General features: G+C 40.4%; 1 pseudogene; it reads right to left on the bottom strand.

Annotated features, from left to right (window-relative positions):
• The window catches only part of LOC141279182 (lathosterol oxidase pseudogene), a 31,724-nt pseudogene extending 9,539 nt beyond the window's left edge, over nucleotides 1-22,185 (bottom strand).

The following is a 22,185-nucleotide window of genomic DNA, read 5'->3' as shown; positions in this document are numbered from 1 at the left end:
CAGTGCTTTGTGACCACCTAGAGAGGTGGGATAGGGAGGGCGGGAGGGAGGGAGACGCAAGAGGAAAGAGATATGGGAACATATGTATAACTGATTCACTTTGTTATAAAGCAGAAACTAACACACCATTGTAAAGCAATTATACTCCAATAAAGATGTTAAAAAAAACAAGAAACAAACAAAAAAAGGATTATTCTGAATTCTTTGAAAGTTCATAGATCTCCATTTCTTTCGCAGCAGTTGTTGGAGCTTTACTTGTTTCCTTTGATGTCATGTTTACATGATTTTTTGTGACCCTTGAATCCTTATGTCATTAGCTGCACATTTGAGTAATTAGACATTAGAGGTTTGCATTGACAGAGACAGATTTTCACTAGTCAGCTCAGTTTGGGTTGTGGGTGTGTCTGCTGGTAATACTCTTGGGCAGGTGGGACCTGCTATTATGGTTTATTTGGGGGCAAGGCAACTGTTCAAGCTCTTTGACTGGGGATGGGGACCTATTAGTTGAGTACTGCTGGCTTGGTTCTCAAGTGAGGTTATAGAATGGGCTCCATGTTTGCCTGGATTCTCTGGTCAGGCTTTCTAGATCGTTGGGACTGACTACTATATTCAGTAGTAGATAGGGCTATAAATTAGCTTCCTTGCTATGGCAGGGCAGTAGGATGGGGCCCAGGGCCTCTAACACACATTGTTTGGAGACCCATGTCAGGCAAGAATGTACACTTAATTCCCTGGTCAGGTTAGGTCACCAGTTTTGTCCTGCAGACAGGGAAAGCCATGAGCTATGCTCTCTGTTCAAGTGTCAGTGTAAACAGGCCTGTTGGATGGGCTACACTGCATCCCATGTGCTCTAGTTAGGTTCCTGGTTAGGCAGGCTGAAGGCAATGAGTGGTATTCAGCAATGAGTGGGGCTATGAATTTGTTTCCCTGCCCAGGAGCATTGGAATAGCAGCTCTAAAACTGGTAAAACTCTTTATTTGTTGCCTTAAGCCAACCCATGCCCCAAGTTCCCTGGCCAAAAAGGGCCACTGGCTCTGCTCTGCACATTATTGGCTATGCCTCCCAGTCCCTTAGCGCAAACTTTGCTGGGTTATGCAGGCTCCAGGTGTTCTCACCAGCCCTTCTTGACAGATGGGACCAGGAAACACCTTCTACAGCAGGTAGGGCTGCTGTGTTTCCATTCCCTTGTCTGGCGGAAGAGAGAGGGGCCACTCCAGGCCTCTCCAGTTTTTTCCAAGCAGGCTTTCTGGTTGCGAGGGGTTGAGCCACCCTCAGCCTTGGCTATGAATGAATCCTCTGCCTGGGCGTAGTGGAAGAACTCCCTGTATTGGCTTTGCTCTGTGGGCAGTTGGCTCCCACTCACCTCTCAGCTAGAGCAGTGCTGGGCTACCCAGCTCCTAGGTGCTCTTACCAACCCCTCTGGCCAGATGGGGTCAGGCAACACTCTCCCCAGTGAGTGGGGCTATGACTCGGTTTTTTTCATGGGTGTAGGCAAACCAGACTGTACGAATGGTAAAATTCCTCATTTGAGGACCTAGAGGCAGGCAGATCTGCCTCCCAGTGGGTTCCCTGGTCAGAGTGGACCACCAACTTGGGTCTACAGGTGATCAAAGTTGCTGGTTGATAATGAGCTCCATCTGCCAAGATCCAAGTGCTGGTTGTTGTGAGTCCCCTCCCCCTTCTCTATCATAGTTTCAGATTCCCAGTGATTCCCCTGCAGTCCGCAAGGGGTAGACCAGAGTAGGGGCTCCCACAAAGTGACCCGCAGTGTTGGGAGAGAGGGTTGAAACCCCTGTGCTCTTTTCCCATTGGAGGAATCAAAGGCACCAGGGAGACTTCTCAGCAGGGTGCTGGGCTGGCCCGAGAGAGAGGCAATGCAGTCATGTGTAACTGCTTCTCTTATCCTTCTAATGCAGTATCTCTTGGTCTCTGTGGTGGAGGAGGGTGCTTCAGCCTCACCCCCATGTTCTAGGATTCCCTTAGTGCTGTCTTGTTCACGAAGAGTTGTTGTTCTTGTGACGGGGAGCACAGTCAGGGATGACCTATGTCGCCCTCTTGATGCCTTCACTCTCCAGGTATAACCTGCAGCCCTCTCCATGTGAAGCTTATGGCACTGAGCAGCAGAGAAGAATGTATGTTTCCTGTGGGCAGCTGGTTGCCCAGGTGGGAGGAAGAGGTGGGGTCCACACCACTCTTCTTGTCAGAGGGCTTGATAAGAAGACAAAGATGAAGGGAATTCTCAATCTGAAAGCTGACTCCATGCTCTAATGGGGGAAATTTCTAGTGTAAAACAACTATCTTGAAATCCTCTCTCTAGACAGTGCCAAGAGACCCAGATACCCTTCATGGTTCCTCTGTGGGGACAGTGTAATGAAGTGAGGAAGCACATGCATGTTAGCTCAGCCACTCATTTGGGCTCTGATTCTGCCCCTTCCTTATTTTGGGAGCCTGGGCAGATATCCAATGAGATATTTGTTTTCATCTGTAGAACAAAGATAACAGCCATCTCTAGGGAGCTATCATGAGGATCAAATGCAACCTTACATATACAGTGCTTGACAAGGAGTACACATTCCATAAATGGCAGCTGGAATAATATTCCGTAAATATTATTTATTGTAGAAGACTTTTAATCCAGAAGAATCTGCAGAGGAATTTTCAGCTTTTCTGTAAAGACATCCCTCCATTTGACTCACAGGGACACAATGCCTTGAGAGTCAATAGCTTTCTCATCCTATCCTTTCTTGTTTTCTCAAATCTCAAATTGCACTACAAATAATCATTTGGTATCCAGGAGAGATGGGAGGAAAATGATTTCATTAAGCTTCTGCAGCCTTAGAATATGAATAACTTTAATGGCCACAAACTTTTAAGCTTGAGTTCAATACACCACGGCTTATACCAACCCCACACAGCCCCTCAACCATTATCCCAAAGTTGTTTGGTTCAGATCTTTGATTGGTTCTGAAACCCCTGGACACCACGGACTGATGTGTTGACTCTGAAAACAGCTTGACTGTCAACCATCTAACAGCCATAAAATACCCATAAAGTGAAGTTTGTGTAGGCTATAATGTTTATGTTATTCACGGCAGCCAAATAAATTATAGAAGTGCCGCAATGTTGGGCGGTGAAATCTGGATAGCTAATCAGCTGGACCAGCCTGTAGAGAGCTGCAAGGGAAACACAGAACCATTCTTTCTAGATGAAGCAAATCTGATAAGCATTTTTAGCCTCTTGGCGAGAGACACAGTGAGAGATCCAGGAAACCAAATGACCATCCCTGTTCCCATTTATTCCTTTAAACAAGCTCCTGCTGGGCACATTTTGGGAAGTAGGCTCTACTTGGCCAACAGAACTTACTGATTTAAGGGAAGAGGTCATTGATCTAAACAACTTTTCTTCGAGGGATTTTTGAAAAGATCATCACAGAAACTAAACATTAATACGTAAATGTGGATTCCCATCCCTAGAGGCTGAGCCCTATTATACTGCCTTAAACCTACCCACTTTGGTGCCCACCGAGGGCTTCCATACTCCCTAAAGTCATTGTGTTCCAAAATGTCCTAGCTTCCTCTACCATTCTTGTCCTCATCGGGAAGCTGGTCTCCATTAGAAACTGGGAGAGAGTGACTGAACTCAAACTGATTCACAATAATGTATTAGTAACTGACAGTCCTTAGCATGAACACCACAGTATTTGCATTTTAAAAGATAATATCCCTTATATGGAATCTAACAAAGAAAAAAAAAATGGTTCTGAAGAACCTAGGGGCAGGACAGGAATAAAGACACAGACGTAGAGAATGGACTTGAGGACACAGGGAGGGGGAAGGGTAAGCTGGGACGAAGTGAGAGAGTGGCATGGACATATATACACTACCAAACGTAGGGTGGATAGCTAGTGGGAAGCAGCCGCATGGCACAGATCAGCTCGGTGCTTTGTGACCACCTAGAGGGGTGGGATAGGGAGGGTGGGAGGGAGACGCAAGAGGGAGGAGATATGGGGACATATGTGTACGTATAGCTAGTTCACTTTGTTATAAAGCAGAAACTAACACACCATTGTAAAGCAATTATACTCCAATAAAGATGTTAAATAAAAGATAATATCCCTTATGTCAAATAAATCTATAATTGGTAAAATTTCAGGCTGAGTGGAAAGAGAACATAAAAAGCTCCAGATGGAGCTCCCTTGGTTAGCTTCTCTGAGCTGTTGCTGTTGTTTCACAGCTTTTCCTAAGTTTTTTCTTAAGAATTCATTCGTTTATTCATCAACAAGTATTTGCGAACCTATAATATCATTACTGTTCTGGGAGTTTTAAATGCATTAGTAAACAAAGATCTTTAACCTTGGAGGGCAGAATGAGAGAATATATACTAGACCTAATAAGTACATTTTATAGACTGTTAGAGGGTGATACGTGCTTTGGGGAAAAAAGTAGCAGAGCAAGGGGGATTAAGAGTGCCAGGTAATTGGGTTGAAGGTTGTAATTTTAAATGTGGAGTTCGGGGAGGCCTCATTAGTAAGTAACATTTATGCAAAGACTTAGAGAGGAAGAGAGAATTAGCCAAGGGGGTCTGGGAGAACCCTGTCTCTGAAGGAATGGATAAAGCAGTGCCTGGTGTGTTAAAGGAACAAATAGCAGGGAGGCCAATGTGGCTGAAGTCAAGAGAGCATAGAGGAGGATAGTAAGAGATGAGGTCATAGAGATGATGGGAACCATCATCTTCAGGCAGCTGAAGGATCCTTAGCTCTCCACTTCTACTCCCAGGACAGCAAGGGGGTCTTTGGAACAAAACACGAATGGGGAAAGGGAGACAGAGGATTCAACTTGTATGGAAGAACTTTTTTTGTAGACCAGTAACTATCTTCTCAAGATCAGTAGAAGGTAATAAGAGCTTTATATCCATATAAGAAAAGGAAGTTGAAAAAATATTGAAATCGACACTTTCATCCTCATGTGTTCTGAGCTAGGTGGACAAAATGCTGCTCTTTGAATAATGTGTTTGAGGAAAAAGTCATCACAGATGAGTACTTGGCTCTCTTTCCTCATTTTGGACTGGCTTTGGTCAATGGGCTCCTTTGAGGTTGGCTTTCCAAATACGGCCACCTCATCGTCATCAGCTGCAAACTCAAGGATAAGGAATGAATTCAAAGCCTCAACAGTCTTCAACACAGAACATGGGTGTAGGGAACTTTCCCTTGCTCAGTCATTGTTGAAAAATTAATCGTTTCTCTGCAACTAAAAGCTTCAAGGTGATTTGGTGAAACTTTATCAAATTACGTCCCTGTGTACTTATGTGCTTATTCCAGACCAGGAGTTTCTGGGGGTCATATTTTGGGTATCACCTTACATTTAACGTATTCTCTCTGATTAAAACCTTCAAAAACACAAACCCTGGCCCACTCAGAAAACTGTCTGGTCTCCTGTTTTCAAGCTCTTTCTCCTTTAATAATAAGGGAAATTCTTTTTATATAGAGTATAAGAAATACAATGCTGGGAGTTAGAAAGCTTGGGTTCCAAGGATGATTGCCAGGAGATTAGATTAGATGATTCCGAAGTCCTGTGATCTTTTAAGAAGTATATTCAATGAGTCTAAATTTGAGAGAATTGGTATAAGTCAGCCATGACATTCATTCATTCAACAATTATTGCATAATTACGCTAAGTCTTGTGTGTAAAGTTGTTAATAAAATAGGCATGAGGCTCTTGTTTTCATGGCTTAGCTCACTTCACAAGTGCCTAATTAGTCGGGGTTGTCTGAATTGCTGTGTTGAAAAATACTGAGGCTCAATGAAGATAACTGTGATTGATTAGCCATGTCTACCATGAGCAAATGCAAAGTCTCCTTGTACAAATGGAGCCCAGTCACTGATGAGACTCTTTTTCAGAGGCAATCCCAAACTATTTCCTGAAATTTACAGAGCTCTACCATATAGAGCCCATATAGAGCCCAACAATATAATAGCTCTACCGTAGCTCAACAATACAAAAGCTCTACCATATAGAGCCCAACAATATAATATGGTAGAGTCTCCTAACCAGTCTCCTATCTTCCTGATGAAGGGAAAGAGCTATATACAGGAGACAGAAGTGAGTTAGACTCAAAGGTCGTCTTTGTATGGTAGTGAGCATTGTCCAGGTGACACTTCAAGGAGAAGTTTAACCTTATTCAGTATAAATATCCCTGCTGGTTCTGAGAAGTTCAAGAAATACTTGACTGATCTCCCAAAGTGGCTCTAGTGATGGACAAGTCAACTCTTTCTCTTTTAACCCACACTGAAGTATCATTTTATGTTTCACAGTTCTGGGCTGATCTTCTTAGCAATTTGCTACTTCAATTCTACTTATCTGTCAATCACTCTTAGATTCATTTTGCACAGCTGACTGTGGTGTCATCACAGTCTTCCTTATACTAATGCATTTAACGGTTGTGTGGCTTTGAAAGGCTGCCAACATAGAGGAACAGCTGAAAATGCTACTTCCCAGCCAGACTGTCCTTTTCTTGATCAGCCTGCAACTACCATTCGTACTTTTTATAGCTTGGATTCTTTGCTGGTCTGACTGCAGTCATTGGTTTTCAACAATATATTTCTCCTGATGGACTTTTTTTTTTGGATTTTCCAACACATATTGAGTGTAAATTGTACCAGACAATTTAATATTACAAGCTTCAGTTGAAACAGCCCCTGTAAGAAACTTATAATCTACTGGATTGAAAGGCAATCAAATAACATTTTAAGCAATACAGGGAAAAATGCAGATTTAACTGAGAGGCAAAGTGATGTGGTAGGAAGATACAGGCAAGTTCAAATTCTGGCACTGCCGTTTACTAGCTGTTGACCTTGGATAAGTTACTTAACTTCTCTGAATTTCATTTCTTTTATCTGTAAATTGGACATAGGCATACCTACTTGGCATAGTTATAAGATGAAGATATAATATGTATGAAAAGCACCTAGAATATGGTTACTTGGGTTACTATTTTAGGTAATGGTAACTATTTTTAATAATTTTAATATTAACTATTCAGAGAACAAACATGTTAGAAATATTAGGAATATGCAATTTCAAGACTTTGGTTTTGACTTAGATCCTGGGATCAGTAAGGATGCCATGGCTGTTGTTATTCAGGGTTGGCAGGGTGTGTGGTTGGGATCATTTGTTAGGTGTCTCCCTCCCTGCCTCTCCTTCCACCATACGTCCTGCCTCTTTTCCTGTAAGGGGAGCTCTGTGGAGAAAGAAAGGGCTTGGAGGAATGGCCCCTGCGGAGTGCTGTGTGCTTAGGGTATAGCTCCAGAAATGTAGATATTTAAAATATTTTAAGACCATGTCCACTGGCTAATATAACATTCAGAGAAAATACTTATGAAGATAAAGTGCCCAGAGCTCAGTGATGCTTCCTGCAGCCTGAAGATTGTGCTGTCTCCTTCCCACCAGCTCTCTTCCCACCCATCAGCTCTCAAGAGGCTCCGGGGGAAGAATCAGAAAGCATTAAAGCTGCGTTGTAGAACAATGACCCTCCACCTCTTTTTTTGCTCCCCAGCTTTATGGAGGTGTAATTGACAAATAAAAATTGTGTATATTTAAGGGGTACAACTTGACGTTTTTGATATACACATACGTCATGAAATAATCACCACAATCAACTTCATTAACATACCATCCTTGTAACTTCCAGTAGGTGAGTCCTGACTCCCTACACGACTCTTTGCTGTAACAAAAGATCCTAATTAGCTGATTAGAATGTTGAAAACCCAATTCCACCAACAGCTCAACTGTTACAGCTGAATGGATGGCCAGTTCAGTCAAGCAGCAAGCGGTTTATTCGTTCCTCGCCTCAATTAGGTCCCTAGAATGTTCAAAGTTAATGATTAACTAATTAATTCCCCTCAATCTAAAATTGAGTAGGGACTTCCCTGGTGGCGCAGTGGTTAAGAATCTGCCTGCCAATGCAGAGGACACGGGTTCGAGCCCTGGTCTGGGAAGATCCCACATGCTGCAGAGCAGCTAAGCCCATGCACCACAGCTACTGAGCCTGCACTCTAGAGCTCACAAGCCACAACTACTGAGCCCTCATGCAACAACTACTGAAGCCCGGCGCCTAGGGCCTGTGCTCTGCAACAAGAGAAGCCACCGCAATGAGAAAAGCCTGCGCACCGCAATGAAGAGTAGCCCCCACTCACCACAACTAGAGAAAGCCCATGTGCAGCAACGAAGACCCAAAGCAGCCAAAAATAAGTAAATAAACAAATAAATAAATAAAATTGAGTAGACTGAGGCTTAGTGGAATAGAACTTGGGTGAGGTCATGCTGACAGTCAGCAACAAAGCCTGAGCAGAAGCCATTTTGGTTTTGATATTTTATTAATGTAAAAAGAATGTAATTTGTTTTCTTATTTTGGGTTTTTAAAGACTTTAAGATAAAAATCAAACTGAAACTGTCCCTTCTCAAACAACTATTTCTGATTCTTTGATCCTGGGAAAATTACTTACCTTCCTGGATTCGGAAGCCACACCACAAAAGGTTCTGATGAACATAAAAGTTAGTTATAGTACAAATCATGAATGTAAATCAAGTGCAACATCTATGGCTCAGGGGCAGAATTACCAGGAATAATCTTCAGGTCCCTTTGTGTGACTCAGTACCTAATTTTCCATGAATGATTTTGCACACAAAACTTAAGAGTTTCCTACTCCAAAGTGTATACACTTCAGGACCCACAAAATCTGAATTTGCCCTTAGGCATCTCTCTAAGGGATATAGTGAGAATGCTTTGGAGTCGGACAGACTTGGGTTCAACTCCCCTCTGTCACTTACCACCTGGCTGACCTTGGAGAGGTTACTGAAGATCTTGGTACATTTATTTCCTCATTTATAAAAGGCGGATAATGAAACTGATTTCCTAGAGCTCTTGCATGGCTTAAGCAAGGTAAGGTGGGAAAACTCTTTGGTTTAGTGCCTGGGCCAGAGCAAACCTGCAATAAAGGCGCTCTCGTATTATGTAGGGAGGTTGTCTGATATAGCGATGAAGAAAGTGGGCTTTAGAACCAGATATACCTCTATTCAAATTCCTGCTTTATATTCCAATACTTACTGTATTATCTTGGGCAACTTAGTATTTCTGAGCCTTAGTTTTCTCATCTTTAAGATGGGGTATTAAAACCTAATCAATAGAGTTGTTTAAGATTAAGTGAGATGTTTAAAATTAAGTTTAATCAATAGAGTTGTTTAAGATTATGATTAACATATTTTTCTCTGTCTGACTTATTTCACTAAAACCTAATCAATAGTTGTTTAAGATTAAGTGAGATGATATAAAGTGCTTATCAGAGTGATTGCTTTTGGCTGCAAGTAACATCAAGAACAAACATTTAAAATAGCTTAAAACAGTGGGTGTTAACTTTGTGGCTACAGCCCACAATAAAAAATAGATCTTACATTGTTTCTCAGTGTACAAATGCACTTTATCACAGGACTAATGTGTGAATCAAATTTGATTATATGACCAAGCTTCATACAATATTCTAGAATGGGAAAATAAGAGTGTGGAATCCGAATTCAGGCTTTCTCCAAAATATGCAAGAATAGCATTGGCAACCCAGTATGTGATATGCTCACTTACATTTTTATTGAAGTATAGTTGATTTACAATATTAGTTTCAGGTGTACAACATAGTGATTCAATATTTTTATAGGTTGTACTCCATTTAAAGTCATTATAAAATATTGGCTGTATTCCCTGTGCTGTACAACATATCTTTGTAGCTTATTTTAGTTTATACATAGTATTTATTTGTACCTCTTAATCCCCTACCCCTATTTTGCTCCTCCTGCCTTCTCTCTCCCCAGTGGTAACCACTAGTTTGTTCCCTATATCTGTGAGTCTATTTCTGTTTTGTTATATTCATTCATCTGTTTTATTCTTTAGATTCCGTATATAAGTAATAACATACAGTATCTGTCTTTCTCTGTCTGACTTATTTCACTAAGCATAATACCCTCCAGATGCATCTGTGTTATTGCAAATGCCATATCCAAGTTGCAAATGGCAAAATTTCACTTTTTCATGGCTGAGTAATATTCCATTTATCCATTCAACTATTGATGGACACTTAGGTTGCTTCCATATCTTGGCTATTTCTAAATAATGCTGCTATGAACATGTATCTTTTCAAATCAGTGTTTTTATTTTCTTTGGATATGCATCCAGGAGTGGAACTGCTGAATCATATGTTAGTTCTATTTTTAGTTTTCTGAGGAACCTCCATGTTGTTTTCCATAGTGGTTGCACAAATTTATAGTCCCACCAATGGTATATTAAGGTTCCCTTTTCTCCACATCCTCACCAAAATTTGTAATTTGTAGACTTTTGGATGATGGCCACTCTGACAGCTGTGAGGTGATATCACATTGTGATTTTGATTTGAATTTCTCTGACTAGCAATGTTGAGCATCTTTACATGTACCTGTTGGCCATCTGTATATCTTCTTTAGAAAAATGTCGATTCTGGTCTTTTGCCTACTTTTAATTTTTTTTTTTAATATTTAGTTGTATGGGCTCTTTATATATAGTTTAGATATTAACCCCTTGTCAGTCATGTCATTTGGAAATTTTTCTCTCATTCACTAGGTTGTCTTTTCATTTTGTTGATGGTTTCTTTTGCTGTGCAAAAGCTCTCAAGTTTAACAAGGTCCCGTTTATTTGTTTTTGTTTCCTTCACCTTAAAAAGAGATCCAGAAATATTACTGTTTATGTCAAAGATTGTTCTATGTATTTTTCTAGGAGTTTTATGGTTCCTGGTCTTACATTTAGGTCTTTAATCCATTTTGAGTTTATTTTTGTATATGATGTGAGAAAATGTTGTAATTTCATTCTTTTACACATAGCTGTCCAGTTTTCCCAGCACCACTGTCTTTTCTCCATTGAATATTCTTGCTTCCTTTATTGTAGATTGACCTTAAGTGTGTGGGTTTATTTCTGGGCTCTCTATCCTATCCCCTTGATCTATGTGTCTGTTTTTTTGCCAGCACCAAACTGTTTCAATTACTGTAGCTTTGTAGTGTAGTCTGAAGTCTGGGAGTGTGATACCTCCAGTTTTGTTCTTTTTCTCAAGATGTCTTTGGATATTTGTGGTCTTTTGTGGTTCCATATAAATTTTAGGATTATTTTCTCTAGTTCTGTGAAAATGTCCTGGGCATTTTAATAGATATTGCATTAAATCTGTAATTTGCTTTGGGTATTATGAACATTTAACAATATTAATTCTTCCAATCAATGAACACGAAATATCTTTCCATTTCTTTGTACCATCTTCAACTTCTGTCACTAATGTTTTATAATTTTCAGAGCATAGGCCTTTCACTTCCTTGGTTAAGTATATTCCTAGGTATTTTATTTTTTTCATGTGATTTCAAACTGGACTGTTTTTTTGCTTTCTCTGAAAGTTCATTATTAGTGTATAGAAAAACAACAGATTTCTATATGTCAATCTTGTATCCTGCAACTTTACTGAATTCATTTATTCTAATAGTTTTTTTGTGGCAACTTTAGGGTTTTTTTATATAGAGTATCATGTCATCTGCAAATAGTGACAGTTTTACTTACTTTCCAATTTGGATGCCTTTTATTTCTTCTTTTCCTGCCTAAGTGCTCTTATATCGAATAAAAGTGACGAGTAGACATCCTTTTCTTGTTCCTGATCTTAGAGAAAAAGCTTTCAGCTTTCCACCTTGAGTATGATGTTACCTGTAGGCTTGTCTTTTATGGCCTTTGTTATGTTGAGATACGCTCCCACTCTACCCACTTTGTTGAGAGTTTTTATCATAAATGGATGTTGAACTTGGTCAAATGCTTTTTCTGCATCAACTGAAATGATCATATGATTTTAATCTTTTGTTAATGTGGTGTGTCACATTGACTGGTTTGTGGAGGTTGAACCTTCCTTGTATCCTTCGGATAAATCCAACTTGATAACGGTGTATGAGCCTTTTAATGTATTGTTTAATTCAGTTTGCTTAATATTTCTTTGAGGACTTTTGCATCTATGTTCATCAGGAATATTTACCTGTAATTTTCCTTTTTTGTGGCATTCTTATCTGGTTTTGGTATCAGGGTAATGCTGGTCTCATAAAATGTGTTTGGAAGAGTTTGAGAAAGATTGGTATTAATTCTTTTCTGAATGTTTGGTACAATTCCTCTGTGAAGCCATCTGGTCCTGGACTTGTGTTTGCTGGGAGTTTTTATAAAATTAAAAATTCAATTTCATTACTATTGATTGATCTGTTCAGATTGTCTATTTCTTCCTGATTTAATCTTGGAAGATTGCATGGTTCTAGAAATCTACCCATTTTTTCCCTAGGTTATCCAATGTGTTGGCATATAACTGTTTGTAGTATTCTTATTTTTTTTGGTATCTTTGTGATATTTTCTCTTTTTCCTCTTTTATTTCTTAACTTACTTGGATCCTCTCTGTTTTACTTGATAAACCTTATCAATTTTGTCTTAAAAAAAACCCCAGGGCTTCCCTGGTGGTGCAGTGATTGAGAGTCCGCCTGCCGATGCAGGGGACACGGGTTCGTGCCCCGGTCCGGGAAGATCCCACATGCCGTGGAGCGGCTGGGCCCATGAGCCATGGCCGCTGGGCCTGCGCGTCCGGAGCCTGTGCTCCGCAACGGGAGAGGCCACAACGGTGAGAGGCCCGCGTACCGAAAAAAAAAAAAAAAAAACCCCAAAAAACACAGCTCTTGGTTTCACTGATCTTTTCTTTTCTTTCTTTTTTGTCTCTATATTATTTAGTTTCTCTTTGAAATTTATTATTTTCTTTCTGGTGACTTGGGGCTTTGTTCTTTTATAAATTATTTTAGATGTTAGGTTGTTTATTTCTAATTTTTCTTGTTTCTTAAAGTAGGCCTGTTATCACTATAAACTTCCCACTTAGAACTGCTTTTGCTGCACCCCATAGATTTTGGAAAGTTGTGCTTTTACTTTCATTTGTCTTGAGGTATTTTCTTATTTCCTCTTTGATTTCTTCATTTACCCACTAGTGTTTGTTTGTTTGTTTGTTTTTGAAGTATAGTTGATTTACAATGTTGTGTTAGTTTCAAGTGTATAGCAAAGTGAATCAGTTATACATATACATACATCCACTCATTTTTAGATTCTTTTCCCAAATAGGCCATTACAGAGTATTGAGTAGAGTTCCCTGTGCTATGCAGTAGGTCCTTATTAGTTTATCTATTTTAGTAGCATGTTGTTTAGTCTTGATGTGTTTGTGTTTTCCCCATTTTTCTTCCTGTAATTGATTTTTAGTTTCATACCACTGTGGTCAGGAAAAAACTGTTTGATAGAATTTCTATCGTCTTAAATTTATTGAGACTGGTTTTGTAGCATAGGATGTGATATGTCCTGGAGAACATTCCAAATGCACTTGAAAAGATTGTGTATTCTGTTGTTTTTGGATATAATGTCCTATAAATATCTACTGAGTCCAACTAGTCTAATGTGTCATTTAAAACTACTGTTTCCATATTGCTTTTCTGTTTGGTTGATCTATCCATTGATGTAAGTGGGGTATTAAAAATCTCTACAATTATTGTATTATTGTCAATTTCTCCCTTTATGTCTGTTAACATTTGCTTTATATATTTAGGTACTCCTATAGTAGGTGCATATATATTAACTAATGTTTCATCCCCTTCTTGTATTGATCCCTTTATTATTATATAATGCCCTCCTTTGTCTTTTGTTGTAGACTCTGTTGTAAAGTCTACTTTACCTGATATGAGTATTGCTGACACAGCTTTCTTGTCATTTCCGTTTGCATGAAATATATTTTTCCATCTTCTCACTTTCAGTCTGTGTGTGCCTTTAGCTCTGAAGTGACTCTCTGGTAAGCAGCATATACATGTATTTTGTCTTTTAATCTGGTCAGCCATTCTATGTCTTTTTTCCTCATTTTACAAATTTTATTTTTGAATTTTAGTTTTTATACAGCAGGTTCTTCTTAGTTATCTATTTTATACATATTAGTGTATATATGTCAATCCCAATCTCCCAATTAATCCCATCCTCCCCCACTTTCCCCCTTGGTATCCATACGTTTGTTCTCTATGTCTGTGTCTCTATTTCTACTTTGTAAATAAGATCATCTATACCAATTTTTTCAGATTCCACATATACGCGTTAATATACAATATTTGTTTTTCTGAGTTACTTCACTCGGTCTGACAGTCTCCATGTTCATCCACGTCTCTACAAATGACCCAGTTTTGTTCCTTTTTATGGCTAATATTCCATTGTATATATGTGCCACATCATCTTTACCATTCATCTGTCGATGGACATTTAGGTTGCTTCCATGTCCTGGCTATTGTAAATAGAGCTGCAATGAACATTGGGGTGCATGTGTCTTTTTGAATTATAGTTTTCTCTGCGTATATGCCCAGTAGTGGGATTTCTGGGTCCTATGGTAGTTCTAGTTTTAGTTTTTTAAGGACTCTCCATACTGTTCTCCATAGTGGCTGTATTAAAATGATTATAGATACATATGTACTTATTGCCATTTTGTTAATTGTTTCCTGGTTGTTTTATAGTTCTTCTCTGTTCTTTTCTTTTTCTGTTTCTTCCTTTGTGGTTTGATGATTTTCTTTAATGGTATCTTAGTGTTCATTTCTCTTTAGGTTTTGTGTATCTATTGTAAATTTTTGATTTGTGATTATTATGGAATTCATACATGTTGACCTATACCTATATCTATTTGTTTTAAACTGGTAGTCACTGAATTTCAAATACTTTCTAAAAGATCTTTTTTTTACTCCCCTCCCCCCCATTTTGTGTTTTGGATGTCATATTTCATATCTTTATGTTTTAACTGTTTGTTGTAGTTATAGTTGATTTTACAATTCTTTGTTTTTCAGTCTTTGTACTAGCTTATTAAAGTGGTTGATCCACAGCCATTACTATGTGCTTGCCTTTACTAGTGGGATTTTTTCCTTTCCTATAGATTCTAACTTCTTGTTATATAGCCTTTTCTTTTCTACTTAGAGAAGATCCTTCAAAATTTCTTTTAGGGTTGGTGTAGTACTGATGAGCTCTCTCTCTCCTTCAATTCTGAATGATAATCTTGCTGAGGAGATTATCCTAGGTTGTTGGTTTTTCCCTTTCCACACTTTAAACATGTCATGCCATTCCCATCTGGTCTGCAATGTTTCTGCAGAAAAATCATCTCATAGACTTATGGGGGTTCCCTTGTATGTGACTCCTTGCTTTTCTATTGCTGTCTTAAGAATTCTCTCTTTAACTTTTGCCATTTTAATTTTGATGCCTAGGTGTGGATCTATTTGGATTCATCTTGTTTGGGACTCTCTCCGCTTCCTGTACCTGGATGTACTTCCTTCTTCAGATTCAGGAACTTTTCAGCCATAATTTCACTGAATACATTTTCAACCCCTTTTTCTCTCTCTTCTCCTTCTGGGACCCCTATAATGCAAATGTTGGTACACATGATGTTGTCCCAGAGTTTCCTTAAACTGATTTCATTTTTAAAATTTGTTTTCTTTTTGCAATCCTGATTGGGTGATTTCCACTATTTTATCTTCCAGATCACTTATATGTTCTTCTATATCAGTTGGTTTGCTGTTAATTCCTTCTAGTGTGTTTTTCACTTCAGTTATCATATACTTCAGTTCTGATTGGTTCTTTTTTATTTTCTAGTTCCTTGTTATAATTCACACTGTGTTCATCTATTCTTTTCCCTAGTTCAGTTAGCATCTTATTATTAATGCTTTGAACTCTTTATCCGGTAAATCATTTATGTTTCATTCATTTTTTTTTTTAAATTATTTTTGGCTGCACTGGGTCTTCGTTGCTGTGCGTGGGCTTTCTCCAGTTGTGGTGAGTGGGGGCTACTCTTTGTTGCAGTGCGTGGGCTTCTCATTGCGGTGGCTTATTGTGGAGCACAGGCTGTAGGCATGTGGGCTCAGTAGTTTTGGCTCGCCGGCTGTAGAGCGCAGGCTCAGTAGTTGTGGCACATGGGCTTATCTGCTCCACAGCATGTGGGATCTTCCCAGATCAGGGCTTGAACTCATGTCCCCTGTGGCCAGTGGATTCTTAACCACTGCGCCACCAGAGAAGCCCCAATCTCTGTTCCATTCATTTTTTTTCAGGTTTTTTTCTTTCTTGTTCTTTTATTTGAAACAAACTCCTCTGTCTTCTCATTTTGCTTATCTTTCTCTGTCTCTATGAAATTAGATGAAACAGTTACCTATCTTGGTCCTGACGGGGTGTCTTTGTGTGGGAGTATCCTTATGCAGTCTGCATGTGCCCAGTGGCTTTTGTGGGTGAGCTGGATCTGAAGTGAGCATGAGTCACATTCCTCTTCCAGGTGTGCTGGCAGCTATCACCTTGCTAGGAGGTGGAACATGGAGATGGCAGAGATGGGGGAGGGCTAGAGCTAGAGCCAGGTGTGACAGGGGGTTTCTCCTCTGCCCAGTGGCCAACATCACCCTATCGAGGGAGGGGGCGGGTCTAAAGTTGCTGGAGCAGAAGCCCTGAGGGTCAGGTAATGTTCCCTCTAAGTGTGTGCTCTCTTCCCTCCCAGCATGGGCACCTTTGCCCTGCAGGGGAGCATTGCGGGAGTAGGTGTCCCGTGCAGGCCAGGGTGTGAGCTGGGGTGTTCCATTGCTTTGACTGTTCCACACCAAAGCTCCAGATCACTCCCAATCTGCTGCCTCTGCAAGTGCCAGTGATGGCCATCCTCACCCTGTTCAGCTACAGTGCTGGGTCCAAGCTGGTTCCATCCTCCACGACTGTATACTCTGCCCAGCAGCGGCAGCCTTTGCCTTAGTGGGGAGCTGTGCTGTGGAGCAAGAGGGGCCACAGTGTGCGCTGGGGTGGTCCCGGCACCAGTCAGAGCACTGATCTTTCACCCCTGTGAATACCAGGATGGATGCCTTGCCAGGTCTGAGCAGACTCTGTCCCTGACAGCTATGCACTTAACTACAGCAGCCTTTGCCCTAGTGTGGAGCTGCTCTGCAGAGCAAGAGGGGCCACGGTGGGTGCTAGCTTGGCCTTGGGCCTGCAATGGGGCAGTTGCAGAAAACCAGCCAAAGTCCTGGGTCATTTCAATCTGCTTCCACTGCCTTGTTGAGGGAGTAAGCATGCATGCACGTTTCGTAAGAGTAGTCTAGGTTTCTGGCAGCCCTGCTGTCAGTCTCCTTGGCCTTCAAACCTGCTAAGGGGATCTTTCCTCCCAGTGTTGGACCCCAGGGATGGGGTGCCTGATATGTGGTTCAGACCCCTCACTCCCCAGGGACGATCTCTGAGGCTGTGTAATCCCCCTCCTCTTTTGTGTCCCCTCCCAGGGGCACAGGTCCTGACCTGATTGCTTCTCCCCTCTTCCTGCCTGACTCTGTGTGGATCTCTCTCACAGCCTTGGTTGTATAAGTCATTCTGCCAGTCTCCAGTTTGTTTCTAGTGAGAATTGCTCCACATGTAGAGGTATTTCTGATGTGTTCATGGCGGGGAGGTGAGCTCCGCATCCTCCTACTCCGCCATCTTGATCTCCTCCTCTTAATTCACTTCTTTCTTTCTTCAGAATCCCATAGAGTTTGCAGAGAGAAGAAAACTACTTTTGTATGTGAAAAATCTACCTGAATGTACTCAATCTCACTCTGAGCACCTGCTAATTTTGAACGTAATGTTACTTTACACATCTAAGCGCTGCTGCCAGAATCGTTCAATACCAAATTGTCCATCTGGGTGGAGGTTGGACTGGAGTGTTGTTTATACCATTTAAAAAAAAATTTAGTTTTTAATTTTTGGCTGCGTTGGGTCTTCACTGCTGCTTACGGGCTTTCTCTAGTTGCGGTGACGGGCTTCTCATTGCGGTGGCTTCTCGTTGCGGAGCACAGGCTTCAGTAGTTGTGGCACGCAGGCTCAGTGGTTGTGGCTCACGGGCTCTAGAGCGCAGGCTCAGTAGTTGTGGTGCATGGGTTTAGTTGCTCCGTGGCATGTGGGATCTTCCTGGACCAGGGATTGAACCCATGTCCCCTGCATTGGCAGGCTGATTCTTAACCACTGCACCACCAAGGAAGCCCTCTATACCATTTTTTAAAGGGCGCTATCCTACTTCTTCCAGATTATAGACTCATTAGTTTACTGAACATTTTACCTAAACAATAATACCTGTCTTCATTCTGTAGCAAATTCAAATAATAGCATAAGATGGTAATTTTAAATAATATTCCTTGCCCTTTGAGTTATAAGCTGCATTATACAGGTTCAGCAAACCTCTTCAGCCAATGATGCTCATTTTGTATGCTACAATTCATGTGGGGAAGTTTTATGTACCTTTCTTAGCATCCATTGGTTTGACATAGATGCACAGTAGCTGGTATGCTAACAGTGCAAATTTTTCTCCTTTTTTTTAGGTCCCCAAACCAGCCATACATGCTGAGCAAGGTATAAGAAGACAGGTAAAGAAACATCACTGTTATTGGACCACGCTTTTTCTCTGTGGCAAAATAGCACCGAGGCAACCACTGGGACCTTCTGGAAACAGGTACTTTTGACTGTTTTTTATGGCGTGTCTATTCCAGTGGAGTGCCAGCTCCTTTCATGTGGTGTTTTTGGGTGTTGATATTGTGTCTAGGGTCCCTGAGGGAGTCAGTCACTTAATATTTTTAAAATATGCCTTTACAGTCTCCACTCTTTATATGCATTAAATATTTTACTCATTCTTGGTAGTGCACATCCTAAGCAGCTAATTCTAGCAAGTATTGCATCAGCTTAAAGGAAACACTCTCGTATGATCAAAGCTCATTACTTGAAATTTTAGTTCATGCCAATATACAATGGAAACTGTCACTTGAAAACCAGTTGTTTATGCCTATTTGGCCTAGTAATAGACCTCTTGAAACTTAGAACCCTAGAAAGCATTACATAGTTCTAGGTTGGGACATTCTGGCCCTAAGGGTAGTTTCTAGTACCACCCACCCTGGCACACCACTTATACTTAAACCCAACCTGCCCCTTAATGTCCTGGTGAGAGTATGAAGTGGGCTAGGATTTCCTAACAAATTAGACAATAAATGTGTGCAGCAGAAAAATGGGGATATATTTGAGTTCCTTTAATTGTATCATAATTGGCTAAAGCCACTTTTGGATGAGCTAGAAGCATGCTCTCTGCTATATGAATGGATAAATATTTTAAACTGATCGTATGATTGTACTGTCACAAATTTAATGGGCCTCACTAAGTGACAGCTTCTCTTATCAAATACACCTCTAAGGCAAAAGAAGACCTAAGATTATTTACTATCAAATGCAAATCCTAACTGGGCAGAAGTCCTCCAATGTTAATTAGCTCATGTTCATCATCTCTGTAATTTAATTACTTAACTGTAGATTCTGCTTACCAATTTAACTTGGAGGGTTCACCAGGAAGGTATATTGCTCAACACAAAATAGACCACAGGTGCACTGTTGAGATGAGTGAAAATCCTGATATAAAAATTCCCCATGCTAGGATCCTATATGGGACTAGATTTGTTTTTTGAGAGAATTCTTGGCTCTTCCCCTAAAGACTGCTACTTCACCCTACTCCCACATGAAGAAGAGGCAAGAAGATAGACCATATTTACCAGCATGTATGTAACAACACATAGGGAAATTTATAACTTTACACAGATAATTATTTGGAAAAAGAAATTAAGTTTTCATCACACACGATTTGTAGGTGTCTCTAAAAGCTGTCTTATATACAGAAAACCATTTTGTTCATACAAGAACAATATATTGGGGCTTCCCTGGTGGCGCAGTGGTTGAGAGTCCACCTGCCGATGTAGGGGACACGGGTTCGTGCCCCAGTCCGGGAAGATCCCACATGCCGTGGAGCAGCTGGGCCCGTGAGCCATGGCCGCTGAGCCTGTGCGTCCAGAGCCTGTGCTCCGCAATGGGAGAGGCCACAACAGTGAGAGGCCCGCGTACCACAAAAAAAAAAAAAAAGATAATGATAACTTCCTTCTATTTTAGATCTTTGCAAGTTGACCACAGTAGAGACACATGGGATGTGGGACAGTTTTTGTATATATTTAGGTATGAGATGTGAGTGCCTTGATTTTACGAAGAAATGTAAACCCTCCTGTTTGTCACAGCATGTGAAGCTGTCCAAATATCTGTGTTAGCGAAGTTTAGGTCTTTGCCAGTGAGCACAATCACAATGTGTCAGGTTTAATCAAAAGCCTGATTGATTAGGAGAAACAGTCACAGAGCATTGCCTAAAGGAAACGTAGCCCACTCATTCCACTCAGTTTTAAATGTGTTTTATCTTTCTAGACCACAAGTGAGAGCAACTGCTTGGATCACACTCAGCTCCTGGCTGACCAGCATTTCCTATCATATACCCTACCCATCTGGGCCCCCACAGAAAGTACTAGAAAGGGTAAGTAAGTGTTCAAAACTTGCGATATATGTATCAATGCTTTGAGAGTTTTTAAGTTTCTGAATACATAACTCAAACTTCCAAGAAGAATTTCATCTCAGGGTTTAGTACTAGGAAAAATCGTGTTTCTCCTTGAGAGAAAAGAAAAGTGTTCCTCTTCACTGTTGCTGTGTTGGAAGCTCTAATCCCAATCTGTGTGCTGCTCTAGCAATGGTGCAGGACCTCATCATGAACTTGTGTCCTAACTTCATACTTGCATTCATCTTGTTAGCCAAATCTTACTGACCCTTCATCCTAATTTGTTTATGTGTTTGAAAGTCTGTATCTTGGTATATAAATATATGTAAGCTCACTCAGATACCATTAGGAAACATATGGGAATATGGGCGTAAAGAAAATATAGCATTATTCTTTACTATATTGCAAAAGAGAGCGCTACAGTTCCTCATGTACGTTTTATTCTGAGAAGAATATGAGGGTCTTTTCTTACACTGTTTTTTGGCCACAAGTTGTGCAGTGGATGTCAGGAAGCCAGGGCCCTAGGAGGCCAGCTCTGCAGGAAGCTCTGAAAGGCCCTGGACAAGTCCTATAACCACTCCTGCCTTAGCAGTTGGAAGGAATTCTTCTCACTTGTCCCCTGCAGCCCTGTGGTTTTTGACTTAAAGACAGACTGTCTACATGGAGCGTGAATGTTTGTCTTTCATTCTTTTATCAAGCAATTGTCATACCTGATTTTCTGTGACTGGACGGATGCCTGATGGATGCCTTAGTCTTCCTCCGGGGCACTTTTCACCAGTTAATTCTCACTAGGCATTTTATGAAAGCACTAAATATCACTGCAGCAATGCAGACACTGCCTAGAGGAGGAATGAAACAATGTGACACTACCTCTTTGTGCAATAATACACTTTTATTTTCCTTTTACCTTTGCAGTCATCTTTGAGTAATTGTTGTGTAAACAATAGAATGGAATGAAATTACATTAAATTGTATGCAAATGGCTCTAGAACACCTTAACAATTATGACAAGGCAATTATAAATAACTTTTTTGTCCTTAGTAATATATATTTGCTTTTTAAAGTACATTAAAGAGCTGCCGTATCTAGGGTTAGCTAGGAAAGAGCAAATGCTACCATCTGGGAGCCACCTCCCTGAAAGTTTAGACTCCAATTTTGAAAATCCTAAGGTTTACTATTCCATAATGTACAGTCAAGCAGAGGGCTATTTGGGTTGAAAGTATTTATTCTTGAAACTTAACAGCGTTTTACCTTTTGGTCATTGCACAAAACCCTTTCTATTATTTTTTCACTCCATCTGGGTATTCTGCAGAATTTCAAGTAAAACACGGATTCTGGTATATGTTCAAGTTTATCACCTTTGGAACGACAGATCCTATCACTTCAGGAGATGTCAAATCAGAGGTGGGTACATAATTAGCAAGCTAATAGAATGGCAACGTTTTATATCCTAAACGTCCCAGTGAAGCAAAACTTACATATGCCACTTTATGTAGAGGAAATTTTAGATCTGAGACTATTCCAGAGTAAAGCAGCCTCAGGCACATTCTTAATGTGAAAGTTTTTTTGTTTTTTGTTTTTGCAAGGCACCTCCCTCTCCCAAGAGACAATCAGCTTGTGGACTGGTTTTCAGGCAAACCAAAAAGAGTAAGCATCCTAGTTCCTAATTCAGTCATTTCAAAAAATCACAAGTTATAAATACTCCAAAGATAGACCTG

This window comes from Tursiops truncatus, chromosome 7, assembly GCF_011762595.2.
Source record: "Tursiops truncatus isolate mTurTru1 chromosome 7, mTurTru1.mat.Y, whole genome shotgun sequence".
Classification (NCBI taxonomy): domain Eukaryota; kingdom Metazoa; phylum Chordata; class Mammalia; order Artiodactyla; family Delphinidae; genus Tursiops; species Tursiops truncatus.
The sequence above is the reverse complement of the archived record's forward strand: the minus strand, read 5'-3'. Positions and strand labels throughout refer to the sequence as shown.